This window comes from Rattus norvegicus, chromosome 9 (genome assembly GCF_036323735.1).
Source record: "Rattus norvegicus strain BN/NHsdMcwi chromosome 9, GRCr8, whole genome shotgun sequence".
Lineage (NCBI taxonomy): Eukaryota > Metazoa > Chordata > Mammalia > Rodentia > Muridae > Rattus > Rattus norvegicus.
Genome location: NC_086027.1, coordinates 64,437,976 through 64,452,816, shown reverse-complemented (window position 1 = coordinate 64,452,816; position 14,841 = coordinate 64,437,976). Strand labels below are relative to the sequence as shown.

Genomic DNA, 14,841 nt, shown 5'->3' with positions numbered 1-14,841 from the left:
TTTAAACACCAGATCTAAGTTACGTGATGGATTAAGAATTTACTAAATGAAATGTCACACACACTTCTGCAGAAGTCAATTTATGTGCAACTACCTTCCTCTCCATAGAATGTTCTCTCTGCTCCTCGTTTATTTAACCTTGTCAGTGGTCGGAAGAGTAGAATGAAAGAAAACTGATATATTGTTTTAAGATCTTCTGTTTCAGGTGTGGAGTTTGTGGCAGAGTCTAAACCTCCATGATTCGATGCTCTATGTTCCTCTCCAGCCCCTCAGTCTGCACTCACCCCTGGCTTCTTGGTAAATGGAGGGTAGTGTAGGAGGCACTGATGAGTTCTCAGTCCAGTTCTCTGTGGCTTCTTACTCTCTCTACTTCAATGCTTCAACATTTAACATCAGAAAAGTGAGCCTGCAGAACAATAGCTCTGAATGGCTGTCCCTTGTCTTAAACGTGAACTGAAATTGGAATTTGCTTATAAAGAAAAAAATGTTCTATTTTCCTATTTTCCAGCCAATAGGCTGCAGTTTTTATTTTGACCTTGTGTCTATTCTACACTAATTTTTATGTCAATTGAAATGCCCCCAAAATATATATTCTCAGAAATAGAGGCTCACTGAGGAGCCTATAGGATCATTTCTGGTCCTATGATATGTGTCAAAAAGCCCTACAAAGCAGGACCCAGAGGTGTTGCTGGCTTTCTGCCTGCTTCGGTGACTAGATGACTAGCAGGGCTGTTCTGAGTCAGGGACTCCTGGCTTCCTTGTTCTCTGAATCCTCTTACCATAGGCAGCTCCTTCATGGCTCCACGACCACAGGCCCACGCCTTTTTATAGTTTTCATTTCTTTGCTAGCTTCCCCATCTCCTTCAGCCTTGTCTATTTATCTCAAGTTCCTTCAAGCATGTATCCAAAGGTGCCTTGCAGAATACGCCAGTGACATCAGGTTTTAATCATTTCTAAGTAACGTTCTGGCTTCAATTGTATCTGTCAAGGGACCCCTCATCCTTTCAAATGATGTCACTGGTTCTGGTGAATCATTTATCACAAGGAAACTAGATTTCTCCTCTTTTAACATTTATGTAGGCTGTCTGCAAAGAATTCCTAGCTCTTCAACTCACTGACCCAATGCAGTCACATGATCATTTGTTTTGCAGCTCACTTTCAAGGTCAGAAATCAGTAGCACTGCGGCAGCTGATTCAAAGTACTTATTCCTATCAGAGAACAAACCTGCGTAGGCCCCCACCTTAGGAAATGCCACCAAGGGAAGTGGCCAGCATGCTCTGCAGAGGTTACTGAGGGGATACACATGTGTGACAGCCTGGGACTGCAAAACGACTGCATGAAAGGACCCTGGCCTCCATCAAATACCGTTCATTTAGGTAACAATGCTTTGACCATTAGCTATAAATTTCTATGAAACTGCTGTAAGGGTGATTTTTAAAAAAGAGATCTTAAAGGGGTTCAATTTATAACAGTTTTAAGTGTGGGAACTCTACATATATGATCTTCTCTAAGGTGGCCCACTTTCAGCCCCATCGAAATGCTTTTCAAAAGCTAGTTTAAAAGCAGCAGACAAAACTAGTGGAGGATAATGTAACTTAATGAGGACAGCTTTTAAACACTGCAAGGAATGACAAAATGGTGGCTCCCTCATCTTGAGCTATACATTAGCTGGAGAAACTTGGCGAGAAAGTGATGAAGTGTCCTTTGATGTGGTTCTCATATCTTATATGTTACAGAAACTAAGACAGCTGCAATTCAAAAGTTTCATGAAAAATTGTCTCAATTTGAATTTTAATAAAATTCCAAATGAGTCTCCCTTTACAGTATGAAACATAATGAAGTGTTCGACTGTTAGTCAAAACTCATTTTTATATCATTTGTAACTGCAGATACACAGTAAGTGAAAACTGTTAAAAAGAATGCTTTTCTTAATTTTTAAAGTTCCTTTCCTTGGCAAGCAGCTTCTGATAGATTGTTTTATAAGGTGGTGTTTATAAAACTGACACTGCAAGGATCACCAAAGTAGCAGCAAATTAAACAGCACAGATCTAAGAATCTGTGATGCTACCTCGGTTTAGCAGTGTCATGTGACCAACAGCACTGGAGGTGGAAGTCTAAGCCATCCACGAACTCAGAGACACAGCAAATACAATGTGTACATGTGTTTTCACTAAGATCAATGTGAGAGGCAGAGCTGAACAATAAATCTAAACCATCTGGTTTGTTAATAAAGTCTAGCTCGAAATTACATACAAGGAAAAGCTTTAGTGGTATGAGAAAGTTTGCTGGTAACCTTTGCCATACAAGTGGCTGGATTCTATTTTAGGTCAAAAAGAGGCAGCCAAGTTTAAATAAATGCCCTTACTGTGTAACATTCTGGAGTGACCTTTACCATGATACATTTGAACAACTGGTTGAGCAGCAAAGGTTAACCAGGGAGGTTATTTTTCAATGGATCAACAGTACCAATGTGGAGAATTTAGCCAGTAAGTTGGTATTCAGCTGTCCAAGTCAGGATTCAGGTGGACCAAAGTGTGCCCCATTATAGAAGGTTAGAACACAAATACTAAACAGATACCCAAGTAGAGAAGTAGCTTAGAACCTGTGAAAGACACCAAGTGGGCAAAGGCGATCTTAGACAATGTGTAGAGTTAGAGCATGGTCTAAGTCAGTAGGTTCTTGGCATTAGAAAGATGTGTCAAGAAACTTGGGGGGGGTGGATCAGTATGAAAGCGCTTATGTACATGAATAAGGACATGTTCAATCTTCAGCACAGTTTTTAAAAGCCAGGCATGGCAGTGCTCACAAGTATTTATAGTATAGGCATATCCCTCGGGCTAGACAAACCAGTAAGCCAGGTTCAGTGAAAAACTACCCCAAAAAAAGAAGGTAGAAAGTGATTGAAGAAGACATCTGACCTTCAGTGTGTGTGTGTGTGTGTGTGTGTGTGTGTGTGTGTGTGTGTGTGTGTGTGCATATGCACACACAAAAGAAAGATATGGCAACAAGTGAATAAAATATGGTCAACTAGGCTGTAGAGAAGATTAGAGGTGAAGCCAGGATAACTGAGCTGACAGACAAGGTCAGCTTGGAGAAGATAAGACAATCATGTAGAAGGAAGCAAACAAACCAAAGGGATCTATTACCAACATCAGGCACAGGCAGAGCAAAACCAAAGGTTGGTCAGTTGCAAACAACAAACTACATTGCTAAGAACAAGACTAAAGCAGAATAGAACTCTCCCAGGGTGAGAAAATGGCTTGCAGATCTGAAAACAAAACAAAACAGAACAGAACAACAGCATTTGGAAAAGAGGGCAAACCTAAAATGAAGAGTGGCATTGAGAAGACAGAGAACAGACAGGGTGCTGGTCTCAATAGGAATGGCTTCCATAGGCCCATGTGTTTGAATGCTGGGCCATAAAGAGTGGCACTATGAAGAAGTGTGGCCTTGTAGGGGTGGGTGTGGCCTTGTAGGAGTGGGTGTGGCCTTGTAGGGGTGGGTGTGGCCTTGTAGGAGTGGGTGTGGCCTTGTTGGAGTGGGTGTGGCCTTGTGGGGGGAAGTAGGTCACTGGGGATGAGCTCCAAGGTCATGTAAGCTCAACCTATGCAATACTGGTCTTTAGCTTGTATATTACGGTTTCTGATTTTGTGTTTTGTATGTGTTCTTCATGTGTTTCCCCCCTCTCTCTTTTTTTCCTGTTCTATTTTGGTTGTTTTCCTGTTTGCTCCATTTCTAGAGAGAGCACTGATGTGGAGATGGGTGGGGAGGTGGAAAGCATCTAGGAGGAGTTTGGGAAGGACAAACCATGATCAGAATACACTGTATGGAAACTATGTTTTAAAAAAGAAAGAACGAAAGTGACCCCCCCAAGAAAAAACTAGAAAAGTCTGGAGACTTCTAGCTAGTCAACCATCTAAAGCAATTTAAGATTATAAATAGTTTGTTTTCTTCTTTTACAGAATGCAGAAGTGAGGCTTAGGCGGGGAGAAGCCTTGCATGGCTTGAAACCGTCTTGTTTTGAGCTGCTTTATACTCCACTCTTGAGAAAAAGGCACACTAACCAGTGCTCTGCCTGCCATGGAACCCAGCCCATCATTTCTGTACAGAGTTTTCCTCTTCTGCAAAGATTTTAGAAATACCTATTATTTTCCAGGACTGGACTTGGGGCTAAGGATGCTGGGTGAGCTGACAGAAGACCTGCCCTCCTGGGATCTCTAAGCTTCACGTGAGTAGAATACATGAAAATGAACAAGGGGAATGTTAAATTTCAGATTCCAAGCTGAGTGGGTACCCAGCACACCCTGAGAAACTGGTCCAGACAGAGCTCCCTGCACATAGACTGTGAGTCTGGGTCTCAGCTGAACCCGCAGCACTGAGCACATAGTAGGTGCATCACTGTATTAAATGGCTTTCGACACACTGGAGCAAATGAAGCAGCAGTGTTGTAGAACAAGGACATATGAGGAAGTCATAAAGGGTGGTATGCAACACAGTCTGATTAGGTGCTGGGACAAGTCTCTAGAGAGGGCAACGTCTGGACAGACGTTCTAGGAAAAATAGGAGGAACCAAGCATGAAGGGGTGTCACAACATTCAGAAACATCAGGTGAGGTGAAGGAAAGGAAAGCTTGCCCAGAAGTTACACGGTCTGCTTGCTACCATCTCACTGCCTCACCTGCCCCATCTCCTACCACCTGTCACCAAGAGTTAATATCATCAGGTAAGTCAGATGCAGAAAATTTAAATTTCGCTTGACTTCACTTAAAAATTAAACCCATAATGATTATAGTATCCAGAAATTCCACTTTTCAGTACACATCAGTAAGAATTAAAAGCCAGGACTCAGGTATTTGTAGACTCATGTTTACCTCAGCATCGTTCACAGTTTCCAAAAGGTAGCAGATATCAGAGTGTCCGTCATGAGTTGAACAAATAAATCTGGCATATACATACAATGAAATACTATGTAGCCTCAAAAAGGAGGGCAATTAGGAATTTGCAGCAAAGAGAACCACTGCTGAAGACATTATGCTAGTTAAATATGGTGGCTGTGAAAGGACAAACATGGTATGAGTCCATTTATATAAGTAGATGATTCTGTTTATAGAGTCATCAAGCTCATGCAAGCAAATGGTCACAGCTGCCAGGCACTGAGGAGAGTGAACATTGGGGACTCTGTGTGCTGAGTCTGCTGCTTCTTGAGGTGGATGGTGGGCATGGCTGCAGCAGGGTGTTATGGATAGTGACCATGTGGTCCATTTTATGGTCTGTATTTTTACCAAACCCAATTAATTAATATCACACACACATACACACACACACACACACACACACACACACACACACGCACGCACACACACATCTACAGTAGCTGCAGGGGACTCAAGTCTACCTCTGCTTTGTAGGAAGACCTTAGGGACACCCACAGACTCCCAACAAAAAACAAGTTAAAGAGAAAGACTTTGCCAAAGCTCCAGCAACCCACCGCCAGCCCTGGAAGCTGATTTTCCTCAGCAGCTGCTGTCACAGTTGGACAGTGAAGCATAGTCCATTAGCACAGACATTTTCAGTGAAAGAAGTCATGAGATGAGAATCCTGAAAGCAAGGAGATGTTAGAACAATAGTCACAGGCTTTCGTTCCCTCTGTGGATCTAAAGAAATTTAAGAAAGGCAGAATAAGTACTTCCAGCACTTGATCATCACCGCCGTCCCATGCCAGGCCGGCAGCCCCCTTTAAAAACACGTAAGAAACAATTAACAGCTGCATAGGTGACAAACTAACATATAACCCAATGGCAGTGTACAGCCGAGCTCGGCACAGTGCAGCTGTAATGGCAGACTGCAGTGGTGGCCTCCCTGCCATGTGCCCGGCAGCCTCCCCACTCCCTGCACATTGCAGCTGGGCAGCAGAGCTTGCCAGGAACTGAGACACACAGCCCTGAGTGACAAATGCTCTCACTGCACACAACCATACTCCTCCTACCTCCAACTGTCACAGCCCAGTACCTTACAAGCACGGCCAAAGTCTGTTGTTGCATTCATTCCTGCATTTGGAATATGCAGCAGAGTCAAACGCCACCATCCCCATTCACCTAAAAGAATGTGTCATTTGGAAAGTGTCCTGTATTTACCTCTTTCTGTGAATGCCAGATGCATGTAAGTGTCAAGCCAGGAGCTCCAAAGTTGAGCTTAACATATCGCTCCAAAGTAGAGTCAGGTGAGGTGAGCTCAGGGGAGCAAAGTCAGGTGCCAGCTCTTGTTCGCCCTACATGGAGGTAAAGGTCCTTGGACTTCATCCAATCATGTATCCTCCTGGTCTCCAGCACCAGCACCTTCAGATCCACGAGGAGAGAAAGAAGACGCTTCGGCCAGAACTAAGGACATTTCTCCTCTGCCCTCTCTGCTACATTCCACCAGTTTTCCTATCTGTCTCCTCTCTCTCTCCTTTCTCTCAGAGCTACATTTCAGGAAGCACTGGAAACATCTTTCTTAACTAATTGGACCACAGGAGACTCTTTTCAGAGTAGTGTCTTAGTTAAGGTTTCTCTTGGCATGACAAGCACAATAACCAAAAGCAACTTGAGGAGGAGAGGGTCTATTTCTAGTGACAGCTCTCAGGTCACATTACTGAGGGAAGCCAGGGCAGGAACTGAAAGCAGGAACCTGGAGGCAGGAACTGGAGCAGAAGCCACAGAATACAGGAATGCTGCTTACTGGCTTACTCTCCACGGCTTGTCATGGGAAGTAACAGAGAGACCAACAACTGGACAGTGTGCAGAGCATGAGAGAGTTTGGAACACTCATCAATGTCTTTGTCAACATCTCGCCCCACTCCCAGGCCTCAAGGCAATATGCCCAAGAGTGGAGTAGGAGAAAGACTGCATGAAAGACTGCAGAGAAAGATTGCAAGACGTCATAGAAAGTGTCTTCTAGATACATCAGAACTGATGCACATGTGAACTCTTGGAGCCTGTGGCAGCGTGCACGAGACCTGCACAGGTTCAATCCAGACACAGGCCTAATGCTGAAACTGGGAAGTGGACATGGGCTCCCATTCCTAATCAGGAAGCTATCTGCAATTGACACTTGCTTGTAAAGGAAAAATTAATTTTCACCAACACAGTCTCGCTGAGTATATTAACCATACTTAAGGGCAGGCCCCATGCTCAGCAATAGACATTCAACACAAAGTGAACTCAAAGGTATTTTTGCCTCATATTGCATTTTTTTTGGTCTTATTGACCTTTTTCTGTATCATATGCATATGTGGCTTATGCGTGTGTTTCTTATGGTTTTTATTTTTTCCTATTCTGGTTTGTTTGGGTTTTCATTTGCCTGTTCCTTTCTAAAAAGAGAGAGAGAAAGGGGGTGGAGGTGGGAGGATCTCAGAGGAGTTGGGGGAGAAAAAACACTGATCGGAATATTGTATTAAAATCCTATTTTCAATAAATATATATTATATTTATTTAAATTTTTCATACAGTAAAATTCATTCTTTCATTGTATAAATCTCTGAATTTTGAAAATGCATATACCCTGTAACAACAAACAACATACAGAAAATGCCTATTTTTAAAAAGCTTTGTGCCATATCTATTGGGGGATTCTGCCTTATTGTTTCACCCTTTCCAGAAAGCACACAAATTCAATTTAACAGTAAGCAGACATTTGTGTCTGCAGGTCTGTTTTCTTATATACCCCAGGACTTGTCCAGGGATGGTACTCAGGGATGGTATAGCCCATAGTGGGCAGGGCCCTCCCACATCAACCTCTAATTAAGAAAAGTCCCCACAGGCCAATCTATGGAGGCATTTTCTCAGTTTTGGTTGCCTCTGCTCAAATAACCCTACCTTGGGTCAAGTAGACAATAAACTAGCTAGGACAGGAATAACACTAAACACAGAGGTTCAAGTACCTTCCCACAGATTCTAAGTCTTCATGGGCTCCCTGAAATAAAGACTCTCACAGCCCGTTAGAACACCATTCTTCTCCCAACAGCAAGTCAATGGACGCTCTGATCATGTAAATGCTCATCATGGTAAGCTCTCAGAAGCCATTTCATTACCACGAGGGACTCTACTGAATTTTTTGTTTATTTTTTCTATGCATATCTTTGTAAAAAATCTCCAACTCACCAGAAATCTTTCCTACAATCACCAAAGCACTCACATGTATGTTTGACAAGCACACAAGAGGCTCTCAGTACAATACCCAGCACGGAAAAAAGAAAGTTTGGTTTGTTTTATACAGGGTAGGGAAGTGGGGAAGTGGTTTTACATTCACATAAGAGAAGGTGCAGGGCTAATCCCTTATTTGAGCTCCTCGGGGTATGTGAATTAAACAGATTTATTTAAATATATGAGTTAGCGGGAGGAGGAAATGCATAGTGTTTACACATGCGATGCACAAAACAAATGCCCTGGGGTGGCTAGCATTAGAACTTTATATGCTGAAACTTGTAGGGAAAAGAAAATGGGGGAAGGCATCTATGAGAACAGATAGTTTTCCTTTGAAAAGACAAAAGGGGTCCTGGTGGAGCTGGTGGAGCAAATAAAAGATAAAGATTTTTTAAATGTCTGTCTATGCAGGTTGTGTCATCTGTTACCGTTCATGTGCCAGACTCTGGAGCCAAACCCCCACACTCTCCCAAAAGACAGAACTAAACAGATGCTTTGGACCACTTCTGGAGTTTCCGGTGGGTTAGAACCCTGAGGATGCAGAGCGTGGATATGTAGTCACAGTTACTTGTAAACAGAAGGGCTTGTCCTCTGGGACAACAGAAGGGGACATTTGTAAGCCATAAGGTAACTGTCCTAGTGTGTTAACCGTGGGTTGGTTTTCTTCTGTGAATACCTGTTCATTAAACACTATATAGTCCCAGGTCTCCATCTAAGAAGTTTTATTACAGAGTCTAAGTCTGGACATAGTTCCTGTACCATTCCCTCCCATACAAACGTGTCCTTGTAGTTATTATGGCAGTTCAGGCAGGATTCACTTTCCCAAATTAATCCCACATTCTTTGAGTTCAGGAGTTCAGAAAGAGGATTTAACTCACTGTCAGACTGGAAATGGTATAATTACTCTGGGGCAAGCAGAGGGAAGTGGAAGGGGTTGGGGGAGTTAAAGCTAAATGGAACTGTAGAGAAGATCCCCATTCAATCCTGTCATATGACTAATGAAGAAACTGCTAAACCTCATAAAGGTTAAATTACTTGCCAAAGAGCTGTGCTACTTGGTGATTGAGCCCCATTTCTTCTCATCCCCCTGCCTCTGTGTGTGTGCATGTGCATGTTCATGTGCATGTGTGTGTATATGTGTGGTATGTATGTGTGTATGGGGATGTGTGGCATGTATATGTGTATATATGTTGTGTGTGTACATGGTATGTGATTGTATATGCACCTATATGTGGTTTGTGTGTATGTGTAGTAATGTGTGTTAGTATACATGTAGTGTGTGTGTGGTGTGGTATGTGTCTATATATGATGTATATGTCTATGTAGTATGTGTGTGCATATATGTTTGATGTGTGCATTCATGTGTGGTATGTGTGTATGTGTGGTATGTGTGTGGGTGGTATGTAGAGTATGTGGAGAATGTGTGTGCTGTGTGTGTGTGTGTGATGTCTGTGTATATGTGTAGTGTATTGAATGTGCTTGTGTATGCAGGGTATATGGAGTGTATATATGTGTAGAGTGTGTGAGTATGTGTGTGTATGTCTGTCTGTGTGTGTGTGTGTGTGTTATGTTTGCCCACATGCAAGTTCAAGTTTACCCTCTAGTAGATAAACTTGATATGTGTATTCAGGCAAATACAGATCCACGATTCAATAGTCAGAGGCCCTGCAGGAGCACCAAAGCCAACCAGAATCATTTCCTCAAATGACAAACCACTCTCACGCTAATGATCTCCGGGAGTCTGTCTCTAGGTAGATACTTCAGTATCTGGCAGAATTGATTAAATGCTCACCTCATATGCAAGAAGAGCTGTATCCAATCTTTATTAGCCTTTAAACTTCCCTGATTCCCTAGAACTTCCTCACTCATTTCTAGCCCAACCCCATCCATTGAATATTTAAAAATCAGAGTTTATTTTAAAATATCACTCCTCTACTTTTATATTTCTCCAAATGTCTGGCTTTATGCCTGAAATGCCTTTATAATTGAGGGAGGGGGGCCAATGCCAGTGTTCTTAAAGTTCCCATTATTCATTTCAAAATTAATTTGATTGTACAGAACTGAAAAAAATTAAGGTTAAAGCAAAAACTGAACACTAAAAGAAGCATCTTTTCCGTTATCACGCTGTGGTCTAAAACCTCACAAGACAACATGTGGAGTGCACTGTACATCACTGGCTTCGTGCATCACCCAGAGATTAAGGGAGGGAATCCGGGAGCAGGGTGACCGTGACCTTGGGAACCAAGTCTCACATGCAGTCTAATTCCCTCAGTGCCGACTCTAGCATCCTCATTAGTCAGCACTTAGAGCACAAAGTCTGCCTCGTGAAATTCATTCCAACAGCAGACACAGGGCTGTGCAAGCATGCAGGTGAGCTGTAGCCAAACAAAGAAACTTTCCATGTCTTGATTTTGCCAGGAAAAATCCTCACAGTGGCCCTCTGGCTCTCCTGTTAAAAGACTAACTCCAGATTCCAGCACCTGTATCAGGCCAAACTAACCTTCTGGCAGTAAGGCAAGGTCTCTGGCTGACTTAATTGTGCCTCTTGCTCAGGGAAACAATAACAATGTGACTATTTCAAAAGCCTTCTGTTGTGCTTGGTCTGTCTCGGTTTCAGCAGCATCTACCTTGGCTATCTCACAGCATTTTTAGTTTACATCTTGACTTTGGTTTGTTCACAATGCCCCCTTGACTGCAATCCACTAGGGGTCCATAAAAATGACCATCCACTTTTATCAAAGATGCTTCACACGAATCCTCCTCTCCAGAAAAAAAAAAGTACACTTATAATTAAATCAACAAGACAAACTCCCCAAGAACTCAATGAATAAACCATATTTATCTTTGCACAAGAGTCCATTTCAAATCCTCAAGTGTGTCTCTTCTACTAGAAAAACTGGATTTCCACATTTTCTTTTACTTTTCCCCCCTCCAGAAATCCTGGTCTCTCTCCCTGGCTGTTCAGGACAGCTTGCATGCTCAAATCAGAGCTCTGCTGTTAATGCGTGCCAGCCATGCCCCTGCTCCAAGAGTCTACAGGCCCCAAACCCAGAGTTTGTCATTCACTGACAAAGGTCAGCACATCTGTTCTCAAGGTGCTGACCTCCACTCATCTGACCTCAATTCACTTATGTGCTTTAGTAAATCTGTGCTTTAATCAAAATCCACACAGCGTTCTACAGTATGTGTTCTAAACAGTCTAGTCAACATTAACAAACTAGCAATCTGGTTAGAGTTTCATTTGACTTAGCTCTCTTTAGAGGCCAGGGTAGAAAAAAATCACAAACTGCACAGCTGGACTCTCTGACTCAAGCTACCTAGCAACTGTCAAACTACTCCCCCAAACCACAAAGGTGTTTGAAGCTACATATAAAAGCTTATGCTAAGAGAAACCACCACAGTTTCCACTGTCAGCATGCTGTTTCAGCACAAACACTAGTGGGAGGCAGCTTGGGAATGGAAAAGTGCTCCGATGGCCAAAAGTATTTGCATGTTCTCCCTTGAATTATGTGGAGTATGACATAAATGAATGGTTAGGGTCAGAACATTAAATATGCATGCTTTGGCATGGGGCTAGGGGTGTTCTTAATTCCCGTTATGTAGAACTATCACTATCGATGAGGGCATGTCTGAATCAGTACTCAAATATCTGTGTCTCTTACACCAAACCACTCTGTCTTGTTCCTTAAAGCTAATGTATTAGGAGCTGGAGAGATAGTCCTGTTGGTAAAGTGCTTTCGACATAAGCATGACGATCCGAGTTCAAATCCAAGAACCCAGGTGGGAAACTGGGTGTGGTGGTATACACTTGTAATCCCAGAGGTGGCCACAGTGAGACCCCTAGAACTGCTGGCCATACAACCTAGCCTAATCAGGAAGCCCCAGATCCAGGAAGAAAGCCTGTATCAAAAACAAAGTGGACAGTTCTGTAGGAATGACACCTGAGATGGACAGCTTCTTCATGCATACATATATACCGAAGTGCAACACAGGTACACACACACACACACACACACACTTCAGAGTCTGAAAAAATAAATTGCAGAGCATTTGTGGGGTGCAATGCTGGGGACACTACTGCTTTTTATAGAATGAAAAACCTCCCTAGAAACTGTAACAGTATTTGCCTCTGGGATATTGGAGATCCGAGCTGGTTGTTTATTAAATAGTCTTTTATATGGTGTTTAACTTTTTGCCACATTCGCTTGCTTTCATAACAGGCATTAAGGAATAAGCTGACCTGAAGGTTGAACACGTTTAACAATGAGCTCATCCTTTTGGACTTAAGAATGGAAACATATTTATGCTGGTGTCTGCAGACCATCTCAGGCTCTAGGGTAATCATAGCCCCCCACCTCCTTTGTTCTTACAAGAGGTATTTGAGAAATACAGCTTTTCTCCTCGCTTAGACTCCTGAGAAAATAAACTTGAGTTCTATTTGGAGAATTCAAAGTACATACCATTCATGCAAGCCCAAGCACACGCTTGCTCAATGGCCCTGCCCCACTACTTCATAGTTATAAAATGTAGGAAGGAAGCCATTGGTCTCACATCAGCAACACAGCCGCACAGCATCCCAGGTCCTTCCCTGAGGGACAGGCCCTGCATTCATCAATATGTTGAACCCGTAAAACAGTTTAAGCTCCCTGATCTCCACAGGGCTCTGCTTCATCAACAGTCACTATCAATCCACTGTGTGGTTTCTCTTCTTTCTTACACTCTTACCCTCTTCAATCACATTGTGTGTACACATAAAGTGCTTTTATTTCAATCACCTTAGTTTTTCCTCTTTGCTAGATCTATCTGCTTCTTGAGCTCATGGGGACTCCATCATAGTTACAGTGTAAAACCCCAGTGCTCACAGTCTGGTAGACTCTTGACAAACACTTTTCAAATGGAAATGAGCTCCCGACTGCTTCCCAGCACTTCCAAGCACTCTCCGTCCTGATACAGTGCAGTGTGCACTGCACACCGTCACTCTATCTAGCCTTGCCTGTCCTGCATCCCTTCTGTTCTGTGAGCTTTGCCCTACTTTACCACTTCCTCCCTCCCTGCTGTGGTTGCTGCTGCTGCAGCCTCTATCTCTGTGTATCTAAGTTCTTTATCCTTCCTTACCTCTCATCTAAGTGACATCAGATAATACTTTTCTCTCCATGCCTAGCTTATTTAACAACAGAATCAGCTTCACTGGAGAGGTGGGAAACAATCGCCTGTATACAGAAGAGTATAATTAAAGACTAGAAGACAGAACTTCAATAATGTGCATTTCTATAAAGAAACATACATCCTGAAAAGGTTGAGGAGCGCCGCATCTGCACTGACAGTCCTAACTCAGACCCCTAAGAAAACACTGACCCCTTCTCATCCCTCTTCCTCCATCCCAAGGAATGCACCTTTCTCCCCAGAGAAGGAATCCCTTCCCCCTTCTCTGCATGGCTTTCACTCTCTTGCACTCTCTGCTCACTTATCTCTCTGCTCACACCTGCAGCATCTAACTCAACATTCCTGTCCTCTTGACTCATTTAGGAAAACAGCCCTGCAAGCTTTCCTTCTGCCCTCCCAGTCCCCCCACCTCAATCACACACACACACACACACACACACACACACACACACACACACACACACACACACACCACAAAGCACTGTAAAGTAACTTATTAAAGCTGCAGAAAGATTAACTTGTCACTGTCCCAAATAAATGATATGTTCCTCCTCAAATATGGGAATTTAAAGCTTGTGTCGTCTTTTTTCTATATTTGGTTCATCTTAATCTTTTGAATGATCTATAAGTAATGGTTCAGATCTGAGAACACAACAGTAAGAGTGAACACTGTAAGTAAGCTTGTTAATAATCTACTACAGCCAGCCTATACACATGCTACCACCATATGGCACCACAATGTCTAAGATTTGCTTAAGCAGAGTGATTGATATGTTTGCTATGACTTGGGTACAATGTGAGGGATCCCCAAAAGTTCAAATGCAAAGACCTAGTACCCAGATGTCTTAGTTAGGGTTTTACTGCTGTGAACAGACACTATGACCAAGATAACTTTTAAAAGGACAATATTTCATTGGAGCTGGCTTACAGGCTCAGAGGTTCAGTCCATTATCATCAAGACAAGAGCATGGTAGTGTCAAGGCAGGCATAGCATAGGAGCTGAGAATTCTACCTCTTGTTTCAAAGGCAGCTAGGAGGAGACTGGCTTCCAGGCAGCTAGGATAAGTATCTTAAAGCCCACACCCACAGTGACATACTTCCTCCAAGAAAGCCACACCTACTCCAACAAGGCCACACCTCCAAATACTGCTACTCCATGGGCCAAGCATTTACAAACCACCACATCAGGGTAGGTATTGACAAAGACCAAGAATTTGAAAAGGGAAGAACATAATGGCCAGTCCTTAGGTCTTTGATGGTGTACCTACAAAAGGAACTTTGGGGCCCCATCCAGCACCCTACCCCACTTCTGGTTGCAGATCTATTTGCTCTCAAATGTGCTCCTATGATAAACTACCCTCATGAGAAGTCAAAAATTAATGGGGTCACCCACTCTCCAGAACAATGAGCTAACAGAAAACTCTTTACTTCATAAGGAGCCTGCATCAGGCATTCCATCACAATGACAGAAGGCTAATACAGTATGGAAGGCTAAACT

At 42.9% G+C, this 14,841-nt stretch overlaps 1 protein-coding gene and 1 long non-coding RNA gene across 2 annotated transcripts in view; one reads left to right on the top strand and one right to left on the bottom strand.

Annotated features, from left to right (window-relative positions):
* Window positions 1-14,841, bottom strand: part of Plcl1 (phospholipase C-like 1) — a 337,196-nt gene that overhangs the window by 280,355 nt on the left and 42,000 nt on the right. The window lies entirely within an intron of this gene.
* LOC134480577 (uncharacterized) lies at window positions 1,242-8,884 on the top strand. The gene is made up of 3 exons (XR_010054997.1): window positions 1,242-1,377; window positions 4,158-4,229; window positions 8,592-8,884. It is a non-coding gene; the product is annotated as an uncharacterized LOC134480577 (long non-coding RNA).